A 19,482-nucleotide genomic window follows, 5' to 3' on the forward strand; every position below is an offset into this window, starting at 1 on the left:
TCTTAAATCCTCACATGTGGATACAGACTTGGCTTGTTGGTCACCACCTTCCCAAGTCATGTGCATACATGGATCCCTCTCTCTCCCCCTGCCAATGTGTTGCCTCAGCATTTTATTGCTTTGATGCTTTCTCACTGTACTTTTCTTTCAAGCCTGGACAATCCATTATTTCCAATTTGTCTCTTTCTTTTTGGAAACAATGAGAAGAAACAGAAGGATCCAATGACAAACCTGATTTCTGTGCATACTCACTCACTGGCCTTGCTGCATTGCAGAGAGTGGTGTGTGTGAAAGATGCAACGACATACATACATGCTAAATCCCATTAGATGTTACTGTTTTGCCAAAGCCGGTAGAAACACCAGCTCCACTTAGTCATGATTATGAGGGTTAGCCAGCAGCCTGGGGTTTAAGGGGTTAACTACACCTAGCCAGGTGGAGTGACCAATAGGAATGTAGGTGGGATTTTTCAAACTGGGACAAAGGAATTTGGTTTTTTTTCCTTTTCTCCCTTTTGTCTCTGAGAGAGTTCTCTGCAGCTACAGAGAGGGACAAGCATGTCTCTCTCTCTCCAAGACACCATTCTTCATTTTCTGTAAGTAGGGTAAAGTTTAGGTAGTTTCATTAGGTTTTATTGTTTTAAGGATTGGGTATGGGATCTGAGATCTGGCACTGTTTAAAAGATGTTTTGGCTTTTCTTTGTAACTAAGTTCTAGGCCCATGGAGTTTCTCCATGAGTATATTTTGTTACCTCCCTATCTAGTTATTATGGTTGCAACAGGAATATTGTTGTAATAATAAAAGTTCTTTCTTTTCTTTTTATTAACCTGGCAGTGGTTAATGGTGTGCCCTGATTTTTGTTTTAGGGGTAAGATTTCCCAAATGATCTTTCCCCTGATTTCTTTATCAACATTTGGGTGGTGGCAGCGGAAGTTTTATTCCCAAGATCTAGGTTTTTAAGATCTTGGGGGGAAGTTTTATACCAAAGCCTGGTAGATAAGGCTTTGGGGTACACTTGCTGGCCCCCACTTCTGCATTTATCATGCCAGAGTGGGGAAGGAGCCATGACACACTTCTTTCCAGGTTGCCCTGTGGCCACAATGTTAAGGTTCTGTTCTCAGTTGTACTGTCTAAATTTTGCCTAAAAATTTGAACAAAAATTTATTAATAGTCCAAGACGTAGCATATAGCTGATTATCTCATTACAGAGTAATGACTGATTTTACCAGTCACTTTCTTTAACACATTGCTCTACTATAATTTTTAACATACATAGATTGGGACATTGCTCTCACACTATTTCTACTTTTGTAGCTAATGTCTTCTTTTTCATGCATTGTAGGTGACAGAAATTACATTATTTTTGGAATATAGAGATCCTTTTTGTACAGGGATTCTATTCCAAACCTTTTTCATGATTCTATTTCACTTACAACATGTAGAAAATCTATGGCATACCTTGATGCAAAAAATAGTTTTGTGCACTACTCGTTTTCAGACATTTCACTAGAGAATCATGCATTTTATTTCCAGTTTACTGTGGCTTATTACATATTAGAGTGGTCGTCAAGTAACTGCAGAGTCTTACTGTAACCTAGCCTACCATCATTCATTTCATTTAATTTTTGACATGCCTTCCACCAGCTTCCATACACTATTGTTTGGAGAGGGAAATTACTGTTCAGATGTTCAGACCATTATCGCACTCATAACTCAGACTTCTTAGTGCTCCTTTTCCCAAACACTAGTTAAAATAGAACTAGTTTGGAATTTTCCCCCATTTTGTTCTCTCCTGCCCCAGTTTTTGATAGAAACATAAATCTTTTTTAAACATTCTGTTTAATTGAAAATCCTTTTTTTCATCTAAAAGAGTATTGACAAGCATTTTAAATCAGCTCTATGTTAAACCCAGTTTAATAGTCTCCAGCTCCAGCTATCTGAAATAAATGATAACTATAAATAACTGTGCTGTAATCTTAATTAAGGGGAGGGGAGTTGCAAAGCTTGCATTACCAAGTATGCAAATGCTGTACATAATTATAAATGTATTAATTGCACATTTCAATCTGTGCCCAAAATGTGATCAACAATCCTGATTTCTAAAATTGGCCAAGGCAATAAGACAATTTTGACACACTCAACCTACATGGAAACATAAATCTTGTGCTGGTGGTTAACAGACCATTGAGACTGAATGAGTCTACCCAAACAATGGAACCATCACTGACAGAGGTGGGGGCAAGGTTCTCCCTGTTGCATGTGCTGGATGATGAAAAAAAGAAAAGAAAAGAAAAGAAAAGAAAAGAAAAAGCCATCATGAAGCATAAGGCAACGTCACATCTGGGCTCATAGTAACCAAGCCCAGGTTCATGCAGAAAAGAGACTTCCTTGTACCAGTCAGAAACTGAGGTTGGGAGACCTACTGACACACATGAGGATCTGAGGTGGGTGCTCTTAGAAAGACCAGGAAATGGACAGAACTACTAACCCAATGTAGAGCTGACATGGCAGGAAGGATTGAACCTGGGACCTTACAGGTTGAAGTCATGCATCTTTATTGCAGGAGCTAAGAGCCAACTGGCTGTCAGCTAAGGCTGTAGAGTAGGCTTCACTCTCTCATCCATCATCTTAGCACCTCTGGGTTACATACATCCCTCAACTGAGGAAGGACATCCCAAGTTTCTGGGGCCTCCCAGGTGTTCATCCCAAACAAACTCCAGCCCGTAGAACCAACAGACACTGGTCATCAGCAGGAGAGATTGAACTTGCAACATTAAGGGTTATAGTCATGTGCCTCCACAGCATGCCTTTCAGCTAAGGCTGTAAAGCAGACTTCACTCTCCTTTGTCAGTGGTCTCAGTGCCTTTGGATTATACCAGTAACATCGACAATGGTATAATCAGGTCAGTCCTGCCCTCTCTCCCCCCATCCATTTGTCAGTGTCAGGTATCTGTATATGTCTAAAGTCTGTATGGGGTGTATTACATTCTTCTTTCTCTCTCCATCTATGGGCTTGAACATAGCCAATGGATGAAGCACCCCTTCAGGAAGGCTAGACCTCTGGTTTTGCCCATGCACCCCCCTGGGGCCTTAAGACTCCTTCTCTCTCCCTTCCTGTGGAGCCCCAAGAACACCAGCCCCCTGCAAAGCCAGAGTCCCCAACACCTCCACAGTCAGATCCTGAGAAACCTACTCAATCTGATTATCTTAACAAAAAGAAGATTAAGAAGTAACTTGATTACAACTGTATAAGTATCTTCATGTGGAGCAAATACCAGGTAATAGTGGAGAAAGCCATAATAACAACCAATGGTTTAAGCTGAAGCAAGACAAATATAAATTAAAAATCATACACACATTTTTAACAAGGATTGAGATTAACTATTGGAACAAACTAGCAATGGAAGTGTCAAGAGTGATTATTTTTCTGGTAGATATGTTTAGCCAATACAAGTTACTGGGCTCAGTATGGGAATATCTAGATGAAATGTCACCGCCTATGATACATAGGAGATCAGACTAGATGCTAAAATGGTCCTTTATGGCCTTAAAATCTATGGCTATGTCTACACTACAAAGTTAGTTCGAACTAACGGACGTTAGTTCGAACTAACTTTCATAGGCGCTACACTAGCGCTCCGTTAGTTCGCATTTAATTTGAACTAACGGAGCGCTTAGTTCGAACTAGGTAATCCTCATTCCACGAGGATTAAGCCTAGTTCGAACTAGCTAGTTCGAATTAAGGGGTGTGTAGCCCCTTAATTCAAACTAGTGGGAGGCTATCCCTCCCCAGGATTCCCTGATGGCCACTCTGGCCAACACCAGAGAAACTCTACTGTCCCCCTCCCGGCCCCGGACCCCTTAAAGGGGCACGGGCTGGCTACGGTGCCTGTGCCAGATGCAAGCCTGCCAGCACCCAGCCAGCAGACCCTGCACCTGGCACAGATCGAGCCACCCACCCGATGCCCCCCAGCCCTCCCCCTCTTCCTGGGACCAGGCTGGTGGCTCCCGGGAGCTTGCCCGGGACCGCAAGAGGCGGGCACCCACCTGGGCTAGTGCGGACATCTTGGACCTCATCCACGATCTCCGCACTAGGCACAGGAAAGTGGCCGGCTAGGGCAGGAGAGCTGCCAGCCTGGCCACCCAGGGGCAGGTGTGCAAGAGAATCAAGGGGGTCCACTGAGACTCCCGACCCTGAGCCCTGAGCTTACAGTGGCCATCCTGGGTCAGACCAAAGGTCCATCTAGCCCAGTAGCCTGTCTGCCGACAGCGGCCAACCCTAGGGACCCTGGAGGGGATGGACCGAAGACAGTGACCAAGCCATTTGTCTCGTGCCATCCCTCTCCAGCCTTCCACAAACCTTGGGCAGGGACACCACTCCTACCCCCTGGCTAAGACTACTCCATGGACCCAACCTCCATGACTTGATCTCACTTCCCTTTAAACTCTGTTCCAGTTCTAGCCTTCACAGCCTCCTGCTGCAAGGAGTTCCACAGGTTGACTCTTTGCTTTGTGAAGAACAACTTTCTGTTACTAGTTTGAAGCCTGCTACCTATTCCTTTCCTTTGGTGTCCTCTAGTCCTTCTTTATGGGAACTAATGAAGAAATTTTCTGTATGCACCGTCTCCACCCAACTCCTGCTTTTAGAGACCTCTATCCTGTCCCCCCTCTGTCTCCTCTTTTCTAAGCTGAAAAGTCCCAGTCTCTTTAGCCTCTCTTCATATGGGACCTGTTCCCAACCCCTGATCATTTTAGTTGTCCTCCCCTCTCCCAGCCTCTCTCTTCCCCTCTCCCACCTCCTTTTCCTAGTCTCCCCCAGTTTTGTTCAATAAAGACAGATTCCATTTTGGAAAACACGTTATCTTTATTTTGTACATCAAGAAGAGGGGCTAGGGAAGAGTAAGTGGAAGGAGGTGAGGAAGGAATGGGGCACGAGCCCCCGATGGGGAGGACTGGGCTGGCTCTGTGGGCTTCTGGGGGTGGAAGCTCTCCTGCAGCCCCCCAATTGCTCCCTCTCCCTAGATGGCAGCCTGTGGCAAGTGCAGCCGGGCTGATGGCTGAGTGCTGTGATGTGCCCAGTGTGGGCACTCAGGGCAATCCAAGCCAGGAGTGCTTTGCAAGCGGGGCACCCCTGAGAACTGTCTGTCCGGGGTGGGGGTCGGGTCCCTTTAAGCACAGCCCTTGGCTAGCCTGAGACAGCATCTCCACGCTCTAAGACCTCCTCTGATGCCCTGCCGGCACTGCTTCCGGCCATCCTTAAGCCTGGTTCAGGGTCCACTTAATGTGGACGCGCTAGTTCGAATTAGCAAAACGCTAATTCGAACTAGTTTTTAGTTCTAGATGCGTTAGTTCGAATTAGCTTAGTTCGAATTAACTAATTCGAACTAAGTTAGTTCGAATTAACGTTGTAGTGTAGACATACCCTATGAATCTATGACAAAAAAAACCCTTCCGTTGGTTTAGTGGTAAAGGATCAGGGCCTAGGTGAGGAATTACCTCTTGTTTTTGATACAGTGATCTCTAAAACCTGGTATATCATTGTGGAGTATCTGTTGCTCATTGACTCATTTGTTGCTGAGTCAATAAACTGTAACACAGTGTGTTTCTCCTTGTTACATAACCAAAAGAACTTTTATATAATACAGGATGCATGCAATACTTTGCTAAAATTTAGAGGAATGTTGAAAATGCATGCAGTAAAAGTTTTTCTCCATTTCCATTGACTTGGTGTGAACAGTGGGTTCATTTAGGTGTTGCTAATTTGTTGGTCACTGGCTTGTAGGTTGACTTAACACTTTTTTTTTAGACTATTTGATCATCATGAAAGTTTATGTAGCTTAGCAAATTTTATGTAGCAGATGCAATCCATGTTGAACAAGGAGAGGTCCTGTACAGGCAGGCTGAGATTTGCAGTCACCTAAGGTAGTTCAAAACCCACTTCCTATTTGGTGTTTATGTCTTTTAATTGTAATAATACTATGAAAAAATGACTTTTCAGGTGCATTTTCTGATCCTTGTACAACTGTCATTATAGCTATTATTCTCTGCCCCTTACCACTGTCTGAAATATACAGTTATCAGGACAGCTATATAAAAATTGATGTTTAATTTTATGAAGCTATTTGAAACTTAACGTGTATGATGGTACTGTGAATGGACTGCATTTTGTGGATTTGGTTGCTATGTGTAACAATACTTCCAACAGCTTCAAATTATGTGGGTTGTGTCCAATTTTGGTGCTTTTGGGTTTTGGCCCATGCAACCTCTGGAAAGAAAAAAAGGCCAAGTTGCCTAAATACTGCATGAAACAATGTAGTCTACAATTCAAGGTGATATGAGAGATGCTGCTTCTCTAAATAGGATCAGCAACAGTCAAAACTTAGATTAGTTTCAAAACTAAGTTATGGGAAACAGGCTACATCTAGACTGCAAGCTTCTTTTGAAAGAAAGGCTTTTTTGAAAGATACTTTTGAAAAAGCTTCTTTAGAAAAAGAGCGCCTAGCCTACAACCAGTACTTTTGAAAAAGTAAGCCGCTTTTTCGAAAAAGAGCACCCAGACAGTCTGGATGCTCTCTTTCAAAAAAGCCCTGTTTGCCTTCAAGAACACCTTTTTTCAAAAGAGCACTTTCGAAAAAAGGCGTTCTTCCTCATAAAATGAGGTTTACCATGGTCGAAAAAATGACTGCCCTCTTTTCAATTTCATTTCAAAAGAACTCGGCAGCAGTCTAGACGCAGGGAAGTTTTTTCAAAAAAAGGTTACTTTTTTCGAAAAAAAACCCTGTAGTCTAGACACACCTTGTGTGTCTCTGGTGGACACAAATAAGTGCTTGAAATCTATCAGTCTCAAACATTACTTGACCTCCCAGGCATGAGTGCTCCATTTGTTTAAAGCCCATAGAAGGGTCTATTCCCCCTGATAACTGATAGAAAGCTTTTCAAAAGAAAAGCTGCGATTAGTTTCCGGAAATTGTCTCATAGAGCTCTCTCTCTCCTTAGATGACTGCCTATTTACATATCTGTGTTGCTCTGCTCTCAGATGCTAAGATCAAGGGCAAAAAGTAGGCAGTAACTGCACAGAACAACAAAATGGAGTCACAGGAGCATTTAGGAAAGGCAGTTTCATTGCTCCTTTACATTATAACTCTTCTCAATTTTTGTAATTCAATATTCACATTTAGGAGCAGCACCCACTAGAGGATGAATGAATAATTTTTCTTTCCCACTGGGTAAAGACCCTTTGAACTCCTTTTGGAAATGTGAAGATGTTTTCTAACTGCTCTCATTTTTGTTCACATCCATCTTTAAGGCCTTGCAGATCCTGTGGTCATACTGCAAATGGGTCCCTCCAGAGCCTAGCATTAGGGCTTCTGAACCAAGTAGTGAGATTACTAGCTAACTGTAAGGTGATCCAAAAGCAAATTGAAGCAAAACCCAAGTAATCCATGAGAATCTACCAGTTGTGCCAGAGCTACACTTTCACAGTGGCATATGAGGATGAAGGCAAAGGTAACTTGAGATCCTTGAGGCTGGAGAAGGGCAGGCTTGTATCTGGTGTAATTTAAAGTAATCCCAACACACACACACACACACACACACACACACACACACACACACACACACACGAAATCTTTATCTGCTCTGTTAGGGAAGCCTTATCTGAAGGCCTCTGGGGACATGCCAACCACCACCATCAGTAGGCCAATTGAGCCACCATCAGTAGGCCAATCATTGGGGATACGTCTAGATAGAAGGCTTCTTTTGGAAGAAACTTTTTCGGAAGAGATCTTCTGAAAAATCTTCTTTAGAAAGAGAGCGTCCACACAGCAAAAGCGCATCGAAAAGGTGATCTGGTTTTTTTGAAAGAGTGTCCAGACTGAATGGACGCAATCTTGCATTTAAGTTGTGATTGCTGTGGACGGAGTGGCCACCACGACACTGCGCTGTTTCCTCTTTCCTCTTCTTTCGAAAAAACTCCCTCTTCTGCATCCACACTTGCCTTTTTCTGTCCTCAGTGCTTCCCAGAGCTCAGTGCACCCTCTAGCCCTCAGAGCCACATGGCGCAAAAGGAAGGATGTTCCAGTGACGATTAAGAAGGCCTGGGGCTCCAGCTGCTGCTGCTGCTACAGTAGCAGTGGTGGTAGCCAGGAACCCTGAGCCCCTTTGAATTGTCAACCCCTGAGGCAATGATTGCCTCTTTGCCCCCCTGGGCCTGATTACTGCTACTAATGATCATCTATGAGAGATAGACTGTTGTCAGGCTTTCCCATTGAGAGAGCTGCAACCAAACAAGCAGAGTGATGGAGCAGACTGCTTCCACACAAGACTGACATAGGTACCTCAGCATGGCCAGCAAGACCCCACCTGTCACACCAGCATCTGATTTGGAAAAGTGAATGACTTTGAGAGAGACTTTCACTTTGAGTTTTTATGGATGCTGAAGAGGGTGGTCTTTTTCACTAGCCCCGGAAAGAACCGGTTCCTCATTGGGATCTGTTTCAGGTCCTTAACTCGGTGCACAGAACGGATGAATAGTACAAAAGCAAAGCACTTCCCCTTACCAATACTGGCTGCAGTGCTCCGTGGCTTTATCCTTGCCCTAAAAAAGGACTTACATCGCAAAATCACGTGTCAGCAGATAGCTTTTAACCCTTTCCTGGCTGAGCTATATGGTCTTAGTATGGCAACAAAGAATTTTCAACAGTGAAACCCATTCCTTAGTTTTATTTAATTGAACAACAAGTAAATAACAAAAGCAACAAAGCACTTAAAAAGCTATGTACACAGTTGAAAGTTAACTGGTATGTCCCAGTGTGGTGCACCAGTAAGAGAGTAGCTGGCTGAGGGAGGGGCTTTGATTGCTGCTGGAGTAGTGACAAAAATAACTTGTGTCACTAGACCCTGGGTGGCATGGCAATAGCTCATCCATGCTCCAGCCCCGAGCTCTCCCAACCATCTTTCCTGAGGCTCTCTATACCCTACAACTCCTTGTGTCCCTCACACCCGTCGTTGAATCCTGCACCTCCCACATCCCCACCCCTTGCCCTGATCTCCCCTACAAGGCCATTTATGCTGGACTAGGGGGACAATAGCCCCCCCTCCTGAGTTTGAAACCCCTGGATTTCATGCTCAAGGTCTGCTTAAAGCTGAATACCTTGACTGCAGAGGCAGGTCTGAACTGCAACAGATTTAGCTGCTTGCAGCTTTGCCTTTGAGGCAGGCAGAGCCTTCCTCTTTTGTATGCTCACATTTTGAATACTGTAGATCTGGTCACCCCCATCCATCCATCCATCCATCCATCCATCCATCCATCTGGAAAAGGTACAGAAAGGGCAACAGAATGATTAAGGGTAAGGAACAGCTCCCATATGAGGATAGATTAACAAGACTAGGACTCTTCAGCTTGGAAAATAAATGACTAAAGGGTGGGGGCGGGGGGTATGTTAGATGTCTAGAATACCATGAATGGTATGGAAAAATAGAATAAGGAAATGTTATTTATTCTTTCACTAACATAACACAAGAAGCTGCCCCACTTCAATTTATAGGCAGCAGATTTAAAACAAACAAACAAAAATTATTTCTTCACAATCAACTTGTGGAACTCTTTGCCAGGGGATGGTGGAAAAGCCTAAACTATAACAGGGTTTCAATAAAAACACAATAAGTTCAAGGAGGATAGGTTCATCAACGGCTACCAGCCAGAATGGGCAGGGATGGTGTCTCTACCTTCTGTTTGCCAGAAGCTGGGAATGGGTGACAAGGAATGTATCATGATGACTGTCTCTTCTATTTATCTCTTCTGAAGCACCTGGCATTGACCACTGTTGACAGACTGGATACTGGGCTAGAAGGATCATTGGTCTGACCCAGTATGGCCATTCTGCTGTAGAGCTGAAATGTATCTGACCCCTTGCTGTAACCCACTAGACCCCATTCCCCTTCCAGAGTTGAGATACTAGACCCTGGGTGGCATGGCCATAGCTCACCCATGCTCCAGCCCTGAGCTCTCCCAGAGCCCAGGAGTCTTGACAGCGTCTCTCTCTCTCCACAGAGTTAGTAACAAAGAAAGAATATAAATTAAAATATTAAGGCTAACCAGTGTCTTTTAAGCAAGTTGCCACAAGATGTCACAATATGTTAGTGTTAGAGCTGAGTGGATCTAACATTTATTTAATTTTTCTTTTATATAATTATTAGATACAGTGCTCCTGTCAGCTAATTGCTAAGTTGTCTGCTAGAAAAAATAGAGTTTTCTGGTGCTTTGGTAGCCCCTGGATAGAGATAATGCATGTGTGTGTGTGGCCGGTGGGGGGGGGGGGGGGAGGAGGGTGGATGTTGTTGGTTCCCCACTCCCCATTTGGTGCTTGGTTTATACTGAGCATGCTCAGTAACACTACTGCAACCTCTGTCCTCAGTCCACCCTCCTATGTTTTCACTCTCTCCCCCCATCAGAGCATGCACAGGTTGCCCCCCCAAATCTGAAATGGTACCCCTGCTCCCCCCACCTATGCAGACCAACCTCCCGCCCTGAGCCCACCATACCTCTCAAGCCCATGCCCTTACCCCTACAACACCCCCACATCTCTACCACTTCCCTGAGTCCTCTATATACCCCCAACACCTTGTCCTGAGCCCACCCCCACTCCATCTCCTGCCTTGAGCCCCCTGCACTCCCCTCCTATACTTAAATTTCTTACAGATACAGTCATATCACAGCCCAGCCCCAACCTGCTGCCCTCATCCCAGGGATGTTGCAATACAATAGTATCTGTAAGAAATTGAAGATACTTTCACCCCGGTAGTATGTGTGATGAGCCCTATTTGGAAAGGCATAATATAATTAGATGATAAACAATATTTTGGCAGGGTTTAGATTACCACACAATGTGAATTTATATTGTACCAAAAATAAGAAATAAACCTACAGGTGTTTGGACTTCTGTAAATATTAATGTTTCTAGCATACTAGTTATAAATCTCATATTGGGACATGTGCTAGTATATTATTAAAGTGCATGTTTGATATAATAGGTCAGTGGCAGATGTTATCAAAGATTGGTGTGTGTAGACCTAGGAGGCTCAGATATTTCTTTGCATTGGTCTGTTTTTCTCTGCATCTGGCCAGCTAAATAGGAATTTCTCCACAGAGGCAATGTTTGTGATTGTTTTCAGCACCTCTTCCTATGAGAGTCCTGGGCTAAGAACATTGGTTTTTGACAGATGATGTTCCTAACTTCCTCTATTTTTGCAGAGTCTAAAAGAGTGAATCAAAATCAGAATCAGTGGTACTGTTTATACATCTTGATTACATTTACCAGCAGAGGGCAGTGCATACCGACATTCCCTTTTTTTATTTTCAAAGCTGCATGAGTCCACAGATCATTAAAAATCTGTTCAGTTCTAAGAACATGAGACTATTAGCTTTGTCACCCAGGTTACAATCAAGACGTATTAGAATCAGAAAGTGAAACAAGTCAGGAGAAAAGTAGACACAAAAGAAAAATTCTGTAGCATTAACGATTGGATAGGTTTTTTTTCTTGTTAACCAGGCTAAAAAATTGATGACAAATGATTTATTTTTACATTACCAGAATAGCTTTCAAAATATAATTTCAGGCCATTGGATTGCCCCATAGAAACCAGGCAGTGAAATGTTACTGGTAAAACTTCTTGACACTTTTTACATGTTGTACAATTATAATTCCTGTCTTGACAGACATGGAACTCTATCCACTCCAGGGTTCCATTCATTTTTCCAGTAGAAACCTGCATGCAGAGACCCTTATCAATGGAAAGGCTGTTATGTGTAGAGAAAGAGAACAAACTCACAGCCCCACTCTACTGGTGTAGGTGGCCTGGAATTGGCCAGCACATCCCAGTTAATGGTACTGTGTACTGTGAGTATATTTCAGTCACTCACGCAGGTTGTGAGAGTTGTGCAGTGATTCTGGAACAATTTGTATAGTGGGGGTGCTGCAAACATTCAACCAAACTGTAAATCCTGTATACAATGAAAATCACTTCCAACCAGACGGTGTGGCAGTACTCTCAGCATCTCTCGTTCCAGCACCTGTGGAATTGTGGAGATTAAAAACCAAATACACATCAAATTACACCTTTTTTCAATGGGCAGTGAGTTGTTCATTGTGCTTTAATGTTGTAAAACACAACACGTTATCCAGAACTGACTTTGCTTACACTGTACATAATCTGGATGCAGAACAGCTTCCAGATGTGCAGGGAGGAGCAGATGTTGTACAATATGTTTGCCTTCTGTGTCCACTGCCATCTTGTGGTTATAAGTCTTCAGTGATGTGACAGCGACGAGGAGTCCTGTGGCACCTTATAGACTAACAGATTTATTGGAGTATAAGCTTTCGTGGGTAAAGACCCACTTCGTCACATGCATGTAGTGGAAATTCCACAGTGATATGATGAGGTTTCTTGATCTGGCTGGCCAAGTAACAGCCTGGTACATTTCATGAGTATTATCAACTGAGGTGATGGCCTGAGGCACAATAAATTATGGTTAGCCGTAAGTAGTAATTAGTCCCCATGTAAGGTCCTATGTCAAATTCACTGTTATAGGATGAATTTAAAAACCCTCAGAGGAATATGGATTTCTTTTTAAATACTGTTCCAATTAGTTTGTTCATGGTCTTTCTAGAGAATGAATGCCCTGGACATTAGGCAATTTAGGGACTTGAATCATCACTCAGTTGTTCATTCATCATCCGATGAAGATTATTTGGAGCTCAGTGAATCCCATGGACATGTCTCAGTGCCACCAGCTTTGGCTTTGAGTTTATTCAGGAATGGAACCTGAAGGACAAAAAAAAAAAAAAAAAAAAAAAAAAAAAAAAGTAGTCAAATACTTGGCAAAAAAAGTTGTGTTTCTAAGGTTTGGAATCACTTTAGGCCTTAGTACACTTTTCCAGAACACACTTGACTGATCTGAATGTAGTGAGGCTTTTTAGGTGGTGAGAAGCTCCTGAAATCTTTTCACTCACATATACAAAGACCATGATTGAGGTGAACCAAGGAGCTTTATCCGTAATAAAAACACATGCTAGAAAATTAAGTCCAAGCCCACACAAGTAGAGCATGAACTACACTGCACATCTGTGCAGGAGATTCGATTCTTTCCTGAGCCACTCCAAGGGGCAGCCAAGAGAAGAAAAGGATGGTTGTTCAGGACCACAAAAAGATGCTTCTTGAAATTCACCAAGTGAAACTCAAGCGGTAAGGAATTTGATAATACACCAGAAGTTCAAAGGTTGAATTTGTTGTGTTGGATTGGAAGTCTCATGAGAACTTGAAAACCAACTATTTCCAGAAATCTATCAAGAGCAACCTCTATCAGTACCACTTCTAGTTCCTATGCAGTTGGAATGTAGATGTACAAAAACATACACTCAAATATAGAAAATCCTTAACTGGAGTTTTTTCAAAACATACAAGTCTGATTGAATTTTGGACAAAGATGAGTGCTGAGTATGGCTTGGTGTATTTATGTATTTATGCAAATTACCTCCACAGTTCCTCCACAACACCAAGATAAAATGTGATACATGATGTGTAGCCATTTCAATTTACATTGTACTATAACATGGAAGAACAGACCATTTTCAGATATGAAATTGTGTCAGCATGGAGTTCCAGTGGTATTATTTGTGATGGCAACACCCTTTGCCTAGGTATTTTTTGCCAGGCATTTTTAGTGTACAGTGATTAAAAATAATCAGCAACACATTCCTAGCTATCATTTAACAAGTTGCAATTTAGTTTGAGACTTTCCACGATTTATCTGAAGAGGTGGCAGGCAGATGGTGAAAATGTTTTCTGCTAACTAATTAAATCTGTCACAGGTAAATCAGTAGATAATGCCAGATGACAACTTAAAATTGTAACTTACAGTCAATAATAATAGTATAAAGAAAGGGGAAAGTATCAGTATGATATAAGCCTCTGAGATCTCAGTTGAACCCAGAGATGCTTTGGAAGGCATTGGGTTGAGTTTTTTATGGCCCATTGTTGTCTTGCTGATTTTGAGATTCTGCTAGCCAGAGCTTCCAGGGATCTGTAGCAAATAGAATCGATGCTGGAATGTATATACAAAAATGGCCTGAGGTTAGTAATGTCCTGAAGTTAAATATAACATTTTCCAAACCAAGCTGTAAAATATAAATCTCCTTCTAATAAAAGGTTTGGAACAGAACAACTTTATGCGAAACCATGCAGACTGTACATTATTTCTGTTATGTAAACAAACTACTATTGTTCTAAATACTCTAATATATTCTTATTACATCAGACATTAGCCCAATAAAGAAGCTGCAGGACTAGCAGCAATTAGACACATAGCAGTCTCATGTGAAACTGGAGCAGCTGCATGATACATAGAAAATTCTTACATGTGAGTAGTTGTCCCATTGACTTCAATGCACTTCAGTCTTTTGTTGAACAGGGATAGACTTAGCCAAATGCTTAAACGATTTAATGAACTGGGTCCTTGGTGGATTAACCTTTGACATGGGCTCAAATCCTGTGACAATGAAGTCTTTTTAAAGTCCACAACACGAAAAATTGTGATGCTTGCAGAAACAGCTGCATCATGAACAGCTGCCTCCTGAACCTATGCATGAAGAGGAAATCTCAGCTTGTATTTGATACAATAAAGTCATGAGCCCATTTGCTTGTGATATAAGCTAATCATTATGGTTGAAAGCTTGTCACTTTCTCCCACCCCTCCAAAGTTCATGAGTTAGTCCTGATCTCCCTAGAATTGCTTAGGCATAGTATCTACAGGTCTCTTGTTGGGGGATGTGATAGACTAATTCATAGGCCCACTGCAAAATCTCTCTGTGAAGTAGATAACAATGCAACCAGGGACACATTTTAACAGTAGCATCAACCAGGCCTAGAGAACAAAGCATAGGTCTGAACTGACTGCAAGGGACAATAGTATGCTCATGTTGGCCTGACACTTCCTCCCTCAGTAGCCTTACCCATGCCATTTAACCTTACCTCTTCTGTCCCTGCTATAAAATGAGGATAATAGTATTTTCCTTATGGAGTTTCTGTGATGATTAGTAAGCTAATATCTGTTAACTGCTCCTATTTAAATGTTAAAATTCTCCAGATTCCTCAAAAAACATTCCAGAAGCTGAGACCCTCAGTTTACTAAGATTATCTATTAAAACCCTTTAAGATACATACAACGATTAAGCACAAAAAGCAAGTACTCGAACTCCATTTGGCTTGAAGAAGGAAATCAATTCATAAGAAGATGCAGTCAGGGGACATAGGCACTCCTGAGTTTATATAGATAATGGGGGCAAGTATGGAGGTAAAAACTGGTCAGGAATTTTTAAAGGACTTTTTCCATTGAAACCTTCAGGCCATGACTACATTGCAGAACTTTTCCATGAATCCCAAAAAAGCTCTGCCATGTCCAAGGAACGCATCCGCTTTTCTGAAAAAAAAAAGTATGAAAAGCAGATGCATTTTTTTGGCATCCTTATAAACCTCATTCTACGAGGAAGAAGGGATGTTCTGAAAGAGGGTTTTTTCTGACATATGGCCCCGTGTAGATAGGCCAAATGTTAGAAAAGCCTCTTTCGGAAGAAAAGCAGAAAAAGATACGCAAATCGCAATTTGCAATTTGCGTATCTTTTTCCAACTTTTCCCTGCAGTGTAGACATAGCCTCAGTTTCAATATTCATCTTTGTAACATAGATGAACATAATTTATTGAGGGAAAGTCAACATAGATTCTGTAAAGGGAAATCATGCCTTACTAATATACTAGAATTCTTTGAGGGGGTCAACAAGCATGTGAACAAGGGGAATCCAGTGGATATAGTATATTGTAGATTTCCAGAAAGCCATTGACAAACTTCCTCACAAAAGGCTCTGAAGTAAAGTTAGTTGTCATGGGAAGGTCCTCTGATGGGTTGATAACTGGTTAAAAGACAGGGAACAAAGGGTAGGAATAAATGGTCAGTTTTCAGACTGGAGAGAGGTAACTAGTGGGACCAATCCTATTCAACTTATTTATAAATGATCTGGAGAAAGGGATAAACAGTGAGGTGGCAAAATTTGAAGATGATACTAAACTGCTCAATATAGTGAAGAGCAAAGCAGACTATGAAGAGCTTCAAAAAGATCTTATCAAACTAAATTATTGGGAAACAAAATGGTAACTGAATTTTAATGCTGATAAATGCAAAGTAATGCACATTGGAAAAAATGATGCTGACTAATTTAACTATAGCTACTCAAGAGAGATCTTGGAGTCATCATAGATATTTCTCTGAAAACAGCCACTCAATGTGCAGTGACAGTTAAAAAAGCAAACAGAATGTTAGGAATAACTAAAAAGGGATAGAGAATAAGACAGAGAATATCTTATTGCCTCTATATAAAACCGTGCTATGCCCACATCTTGAATGCTGCATACAGATGTGGATGTCTCATCTAAAAAAAAATATTGGCATTGGAAAATGTTCAGAAAAAGGCAACAAAAATTATTAGGGGTTTGGAACGGGTCCCATATGAAGAGAGATTAAAGAGACTGGGACTTTTCAACTTAACAAAGAGGAGACTAAGTGGGGAGGTGGTAATATGAAAATAAAATCATGGTGATCTATAAAATCATGACAGGTATGGATAAAGTAAATCAGGAAAAGTGATTAATTTGTTCTCATTCTATAAGAACTAGGGGTCACCAAATTAAATTACTAGGTAGCAGGTTTAAAACAAACAAAAATAAGTTTTTCTTCACATAGTGAATGGTCAGCCTGTGGAACTCCTTGCCAGAGGATGTTATAAAGTCCAAACTTTAACAGGTATGGCAGGGTATTACCCTGCACTGTCCCTTTAAGGGACTGACAAGGAATTGGGGGAAGCCCAGCTGAGGCCATTAAGGAGGGCCCAGCTGGAGGCCATATAAGAGCAGCTCCTGGGGGGAAGAGAGAGACTTGCCTGCCTGCAATGAGAGAGGCTTTGGCCTAGCAAACCCAGACTATCCGGCCTGAGGCCCAGGGCTGCAAGGAGGCAGTCATAGAGGGTGGAGATCACATGGAGGCAGCCCTAAAAGGCTGGGCTGCAAAGAGACAGCTGAGGTAGGCTGGAGGAGTTCGAACCAGGGAAGCCCCAGGCCATAAGACCACAAGGCAGGGTTGCAGGAGGCAACTGGGCAGGCAGACGAGTGCCTTTGGCCAGGGAGGAATAGCTGGGAGAGACTGCAGTCGGCCCGGAGACAGTGCTAGAGAGAGACTGGTAGTGGGTCACTGAGGCCTGGAGGGCACTGAGGAACTGTGTGTTCTAGGAGAGAGCTGGGTGTTCCCAGGAGGAACTAGTGATCCTAGGGAGTAGGGGGGACCCTGGAAGGAGGACTGAAGGAAGAACAATGACTCCCCACGGAAGGGGTCGCAGACCAAGATCAGAATGGTCATTGCTGGAGGGCAGTGCCCTGAAGACTAACACTTCCCCCAAAGGGGGCACATTGGCATTGGAGCAGCCAGTTACTTCCCCACAAGCCACCCTGAGGGAAGAAGCTGTGCAGAAAGTGAGTCAACCTGTTACATAGGGTTCAAAAAAGAACTAGAGAAATTCATTGAGGTTAGGTCATAGAATCATAAAGCTGGAAGAGACCTTAGAAGGCCATCAAGTCCAGCCCCCTGACCAAGGCAGGACCAATCCCAATTAAATCAACCCTGCTAGGGACTTAAACACCTGTAGGGATGAAGACTCCACTACTTCCCTAGGTAACCCATTCCAGTGCTTCACCACCCTCCTAGGCTGTGTCTAGACTTCAGGGTTTTTTTTAAAAAAAGTAGCCTTTTTTCAAAAAAAACTTCACCTGAGTCTAGACTACAGCCATGTTCTTTCGAATTTAAATCGAAAGAACGCAGCTTTTCTTTTGATGGCAGTACTCCTCATTTCATGAGGAAGAATGCCTTTTTTCGAAAGTGCTTTCGAAAAAAGGCGTTCTTGAATGCAAACAGGGCTTTTTCAAAAGAGAGCATCCAGACTGCCTGGGTGCTCTCTTTCGAAAAAGCGGCTTGCTTTTTCAAAAGTATTGCTTGCAGTCCAGATGCTCTTTTTCGAAAGAGGCTTTTTCGAAAGTATCTTTCTTTAGAAATAGGCTTGCAGTCTAGACGTAGCCCTAGTGAAATAGCTTTACCTAATATCCAACCTGGACCTCTCCCATTATAACTTGAGACCATTGTTCCTTGTTCTGCCATCCGTCGCTACTGTGAACAGCCTTTCTCCATCCTCTTTGGAACCTCCCTTCAGGAAGTTGAAGTTGCTATAAAATCCCCCCTCACTCCATCTATATTTATTAGCCAGCATGGTTTGGAATAGTATCCCTATCCTCTGTTTGTCAGACATTGGAAATAGATGACAGAAGAGGGATCTCTTGATGATTACCTGTTTCTGTTCACTCCCTCTGGGACATGTGGCATTGGCCACTGTCAGAAGACAGGCTACTGGGCTAGATGGACCTTTGCTCTGACCTTATATAGCTGTTTTTATGTTCAATAAATGCAATGGCAAAACAGTTTTGGGTTCAACTAATTTCTCAACTTGAAAAACTGTTGAAACAAGTTTCAAAATGGTCAGAATGCTTCATTTTAATTTTTTAAAAATACATTCCAATTTCTGGTTCAACATGACTTTTTGTGTAAAAAATTTAAAAGTTAGAGTGAAGAACACCAAGGACACAATTGAAACAAACTTTTCAAAATCAAGACAAAATGTTTCAATTAACACAAAATGAAGATGTTGGAGTTTTGGGGTTTGTACATATTTGTGAGATTCCTTCTCCCCTCCCTCTGTTTTTAATCAGGATAAAAAGCCAATTTTCCTGATTAGAGACAGGGAATAAAAAAAGAAACTCTTGAAAATATTAATGGATGGAAAAATCATACACATGTAGAAAGGTATGGGGGGAATGTGTGCAGACATGCCTCCAAATAATCGTTTTTCCAAGCCTTTCAGAGTGCAAAGACCAACCAAATGAGTAGTCCTGTGATCAAAATAGGCAGAAATCAGTTATATTAGCAGGGATATTGGAGTGAATAACTGTTTTGCATGCCAAACTAAAAATGCTAAGTCCAGCTCTACACATCACAAATCAGTGCTGTTTCTTGGTCTCATTTTGGGGAATGTCTATGGGGTATTCAAGGCATGGGAAAGAGGTGCACTAACAGAACCGCTCAGTCCTTCACTTTCACCTCCTCTCTTTAAGGATCACTACATTTATCCATGAATACTTTTAACAGAGAAAAGTATTTAGGAACTTGTCTCAATATATACTATATACAAGTATATGCACATGACTCAGATAAATCAATCATCCTGATAATCTGTGAAAATCCTCCCCCATTTCTCTTCTGATTCAACTATTCTTGGGTTCCACTATTGTTTCTGTTGCATTTTCCCTATTCCTTTAACACTCTCCTTTTATTACTGT

The 19,482-nt window shown here is 42.1% G+C and overlaps 1 long non-coding RNA gene across 1 annotated transcript in view; it reads left to right on the top strand.

The window, feature by feature from the left end:
* Positions 1-398: 398 nt before the first annotated feature.
* The window catches only part of LOC142826746 (uncharacterized), a 68,181-nt gene continuing 49,097 nt past the window's right edge, over positions 399-19,482 (top strand). The window contains exon 1 of the long non-coding RNA XR_012900976.2: positions 399-595. This is a non-coding gene — a long non-coding RNA (uncharacterized LOC142826746). The remainder of the gene's footprint in view (positions 596-19,482) is intronic.

The sequence above is a fragment of the Pelodiscus sinensis genome, chromosome 2 (assembly GCF_052426305.1).
Source record: "Pelodiscus sinensis isolate ZL-2025 chromosome 2, ASM5242630v1, whole genome shotgun sequence".
Classification (NCBI taxonomy): Eukaryota; Metazoa; Chordata; order Testudines; family Trionychidae; genus Pelodiscus; species Pelodiscus sinensis.